Raw genomic sequence first — 5,828 nt, forward strand, 5'->3', positions numbered from 1 at the left:
TAACTTAAACAACAGAAATTTATTCTCTCACAGTCTGGAGGCTCCAAGTCCAAAGTCACAGTGTTGGCAGGGCTGGTACCTTCTGAGGGCTGTGAGGAAGGATCTGTCCTTGGTTTGTAGATGACTATTGTCTCCTTTTGTCTCTTCACATTGTTTTCCCTCTTTGTGTGTCTGCCGCTGTGTCCAAATTCCCTGTTTTTATAAGGCTATCAGTCTTATTGAATTAGAAGCCACCTTAATGCTTTCATTTAAACATGGTTACCTCTGTAAAGACCCTGTCTCCAAATAAGATCACATTCTGAGATATTGGGGGTTAGGACTCTAAAAAACCTTTTTTTGGGGGTGGGGGGTACACAATAATAAATAATGTTTGCATTCAGCTTTGTGCCTAGTGTTTTCTCTATATGGCCAAATTCATTAAGTGCCAAATTTAAAAATGAAGTTAAACAATAGTTTGTGGTATTGGTACAAATTTTTATATATAAATTTTATAACAGGCCAAATTAGATATGTGGTGAAATGGAAAATGGCATATTTTTATCAATTATTAAATTAACTTTAACATTTTTAATCAGTTAATCAAATCATTCTGAATCTAGCCCAAACATCACTTTGAATAACAGCAATAATTCTATGGCTAAATATGTGTATTATTTTACTTTTTAACATATGATAGTCAAATTAATAAAGGTCATAGCATGAAACTTTGTGCATTTAACTATAAAACTCTAGTAAATCAAGATTTGTGTGATGGATTATATTATAGAGAGGTTACATAGTTTTGATTTCATGATCCCCTAAATAAGCTTTGTGGTATATTTTCCTTGAAAAAAGTCAACATCAGGAACTAACTCTTTAAGACATTTCTTTTTCCTGGAAAAAAATCAAGATTGTTTTAAATCATTTTATATTCCAACATATTTTTCTGCCACACATGTAAAGATTATTTATATAAATCACCTACTGGGCACGAAGTATACTTTTTTAAAGAAAATATTCACATATATATGTATAACTGAATCACTGTGCTGTACACTTGAAAATAACATGATATAAATCAAATATACATCAATGATTTTTTTTAATTTCAATTTTGGCTTTTGAGTTGTATTACATATGTAGAAAATCCTCCTTTATCCCATGATTGTAAATAAAATAATCATATACTTTCTCCTTAAATAGGATGAACAGAAGTTCTGGAAATCTAAGTAAATATGCATAATGAAAGGCTAAAAAGAAAAAAAGGAACAAAGTCACACCAGACAAGACGAGAAAGTAGAAATTGATTTAATTCCAATACAATTGCTGGAAACTGAGAGAGGACAGACCAAGTGGTGACCTCACACTCAGCTGTGTTGAAGCAAAGGGTGGGAATATTTTTAAGAGCTGGGGGAGGGGAGAAGGGGGGATATTAGGGCATCTTTGTTTGCTAAGTGGCTTACCCAAAGGCAAAGTAAACTTTCTCCTATCTTCAAGATGCAGTTTTTACAACTTGGAGTAAGATGCCCTTCTAAGTTAAGCTTCTACCCTCCTACAGACTGGGAGATGGGGGCCCTATGTTCCTTGATGATTATGTTTCAAAGAGATGTCTCCCAGTTTCTTGAGAAAGGCAGTCCTGGGTTGTAAATCTAGCCCAGAGACTTTTAGAAGGATTTATACATCAAAGAGGCAGAGAGAGAATTGACAAGTTTTCTGAAGTAAATACTCTAAGAAAAGGAAAGTCAGGGACCCACAGTCTGGAATAAGTCTGTCTAAAGTTACTCAAGTTGAGGGGAACATTAAGGCCATCTTGGTCAACTCTAAATAAATATTTCTTTAATGAATGAATACATGAATGAGTGAATGAACATTGTATAAAGCAGGGTATTGAGAACAAAGGATGTTGGGAATTCCCTGGTGGTCCAGTGGTTAGGACTCTACACTCTCACTGGCCTGGGTTTGATCCCTGGTCAGGGAATTAAGATCCACAAGCCGAGAGGCACGGCCAAAAAACAAACAAACAACAAAAGAACAATGGGCTATATATATATGAAAAAATAATACATAGAGTCACAGTGTTTAGTGAAACAATTTTAAGTATTGCTTACATTTTCAGTTGTAGTGATACCGGTTGTATTCTTTAAGTTTTTTGAGAAAAATATAATTTATACTACTCTAACCTGTTTTTGTAGTATATGGATCTGCTTTTAATCAACTATATAGTAAACATACAGTTATTTATTTTAGTTTCAATCATCAAAAAAGGCAACTTGGAGAATTGTTTTGCAAAAGGATTCAGTTACTCTTTGCAGGCATATTTCATATTTATTGATCACATTCAATGAGCCAGCCACTGTTCTAGACTAAAAGACAAAGTCCTCGCTCACAGAGAACTTACATTCTAAATGGGCAAATAGTTATAAAAAATACAAAAGAAAGTATTGGAGTATTATGAGGAAAAAATAAATTAGGGTAAAGAAGATAGGGAGTGCCAGAGTGTGTAAAGCAGTGGTGTTGAATTTAAACTTGATCACCACAAATGTGATATTTGAGTAAAGATTTAAAAAAGGTACACCCATGCAAATCTTTAGGGAAAGATAATTTCAGGAAGTCCAAAGACACTGAGGCCGGAGCATGCTGATATCTTTGAAGAACAGTGAGGCAGTTATTGAGGCTGGAACAGAGGAGTCTAGAGGTCAGGGGTTTAAGTTATCAAATAAATAATGGAGGAGTGTGTGAATGGGAAAAGAGTGCTAGGGAGATGATCAGATCATAAAGAGCACTGTAGGCTTTTGTGTAAGGACTTTGGGATTTTCAAAATGAAGCCATTAAACATATTGGATAGAGTGATTCGATCTGGTTTTCTATTTAAAATAATTGGTCTGGATACTGTGCTGAGAATGAATTCCAAAGAAGAAAAAGTCAAGAGATTAGGAGACCAGTTAGAAGGCTGTCTAAGTAACCCAACTGATAGTCGGTTGCATCAGAAAGATTGTAGTAAAGCAGCTGAAAAGTCAAGATTCTGGATATATTTTGATCTTAAAACCAGTAAGGTTTACTGATAGATTGATGAGCTTTGTGAGAAGAAGAGAGAGGCGATATTGTGCAGAGAATTCTGGCCAAATAGGATAATGGAGTTCCCATGATTTAGATAGGAAGACTATTGGAAGAGTAGGTTTGGAAAATAAGATCAGGAATTGTTTTAATTATTATTTATTTCATGTTTGAGCTAATGTTTTAAGATAGCATGAAGGGAATTAATGGAAACAAGTATAGACTCTCCTCCAGAGGAATTTTTCCAGTAAAGATCAAGAAGAAAATATGAAATAGCTAGAGGGAGCAGTGGGGTATTGAGAGGCTTTTCAAACCTCAGTAGAGAGAGAAAGACTATTGATGCAGATGGGGTAACTCCTGGAACAGTGTCTCAAAAGATACAGAAAGAGAGAAAGAAATTATTTACTTGCAAATAATTTGAACTTAAAGAAAAATTGAAAGAATAAGAAATAGAATGTTTCCCAGCTTTATCTGTTGTAATCATTGGACCCATTTGTTTATCATTAACCATTTATCTCTCATTTTTTTGGAAAGTAAAGGTATTACCATAAAATTAATTATATTTATAAGTATAGCTATAAATTATTGGTATACATACAGATATTTTTTCTGACCTATTTGAGAATAATCACATTTATTTATTTATTTAATTTATTTATTAGTGAGTATGATATTTTAAGGAATTGACACTGAGAACAAAAATGTTCAAAATGCTCCTTCAAAAACTCTCCCCTCGGGCTTCCCTGGTGGCGCAGTGGTTGAGAGTCCGCCTGCCAATGCAGGGGACACGGGTTCGTGCCCCGGTCTGGGAGGATCCCACATGCCGCGGAGCGGCTGGGCCCGTGAGCCGTAGCCGCTGAGCCTGCGCGTCCGGAGCCTGTGCTCTGCAGCGGGAGAGGCCACAACAGTGAGAGGCCCACGTACCACAAAAAAATAAAAAAATAAAAAAATAATTTCAATTTAAAAAAAAAAAAAAAAAAACTCTCCCCTCAAATATTAAATTAGGTCTATGGATAACACAGAAAACCCACAAGGTGGCAGGAGTGCCACATATATGTAAGTTTCTTGATTACTTTCCTTTTTATCAACTCCCCCATTTCTTCATCTAATGTAATTTTACATTTAATATTTTGTTAGTTTGAAATATATATAACTTAAGACACTTAAAGATAGATGATAATATAAATAGCTAAAAGGGCTTAAGAAAAAAACAAATAGCAAAAACATCACGCCTGGAGGATCATAATAGTAAACTAATCAAAATTAAATCCATTAAATATGTCTTGTGTTTAGATTAAGGAAAAATGTGTTCATGTAATAAGACTATATGTCAGGAGGTCAGGAAGCTGTTGTAAGAACAATACTTTTTAGTGTACAATAAGCTAGGTTTTTAGAATTGCAACCATACACATAGGTTTTAAAAACATAATATTAACATATGTGTATATATAAATAGTAAATAATATAATATATGATATATGTATATATTATATACCAGGATCCAAATATGTACACATATAATATATTAATATTTTGTCTATAAAATCCATGCCTTATGATGGTAACTTTAAGAAAAGTTATTTATATGAAGTCCCTAAGGAACACTTGCATCTTTTTCTTCAAAAAGATGAAAATTGTAATGGTAATGTTTTTGCAGCAATCCTACTAGTAGTGGGCTGAAGTTTAACAACACAAGAGCTATTAGATTTTATAGACTTTGAATCCAGGTTCCATCTCTTACTCGATGAGTCACTTTCTAGTTCTGAGTTTCAGCTGCAAAAGGAAATGATTATACCATTCCCATGGGATTTGTTATAAGTCACATCACAAGTAAAGAATCTCATGTATAATAGTGAGAACAAATCCCTCCCAACATTCACAGGTTTTTTTGTTTATTTTGTTTTGTTTTTATGTCTCCATAAAAATGTATTCATTCAACACTATCAGTTTCCCCCTTCCAGAGCCAGTGGTATTCTTTAGGCATTCTGGATATCTGGAACAAACTTAGACGGGACCCCATACAGCCACATCCTTAAGTCCCTTAGGGAGCGCCACTTGGGTTTCAGCTTGGGAACTGGGCTCAGCTTCTTTTTCTTTCCTATACCCCAGAGTCCAAGTTTTAAAAGGTTACCAGAGTCCAACTAGGTAAACATAGGATTTAAAGAGCTAACCAACCTTTTTTAAGTGATTTTCTTAGGAGGGCAGCAACTTTTCTCCCCATATTTAGAGTTCACTTCCAAGTGATATACTTGGAATTTAATTTCAAAGAATAACTTTTGTAAAGGCACCCTTACCCATTTAGCTTTGAGTCCTAGAGGAAAGAGAGGCATCACACCTTGTATGAGGGTCTGTAGTACTTATCACACATTTCTCTTTTTTTGAGCTAAATAAACTAGACTTTATTTTCTCAGCATTTGTCCTTTCAATGCATTATTTCTGTCTACTTGTTAGTTTCTTTACTTTTTCCTTCTTACTTTTTTAAAACTGAGGTATAGTTGATGTACAAATTATATGTTTCAGGTATACAACACAATGATTCACAATTTTTAAATGTTATACTCCTTTAATGCTGTTGCAAGCTGTGTTTCCCTGCAGGACAGAAAACTTTGTTCATTGTTGTGAAATCTTTCTCTTCTGTTATAAAGCATAATGGTCTTTGTAAAGGCTTGTTTTTTTGGTCTTATGTGTTTAATTATGCACTTGTTGTATTAGACATATGATGATTTATGTCCTATGGTGTTATCCAATATATCATAGAAAAAAAGAGAATAAAGAAGGTGTTTTATCAGAAAGCA

Source organism: Delphinus delphis, chromosome 4, assembly GCF_949987515.2.
Source record: "Delphinus delphis chromosome 4, mDelDel1.2, whole genome shotgun sequence".
Lineage (NCBI taxonomy): Eukaryota > Metazoa > Chordata > Mammalia > Artiodactyla > Delphinidae > Delphinus > Delphinus delphis.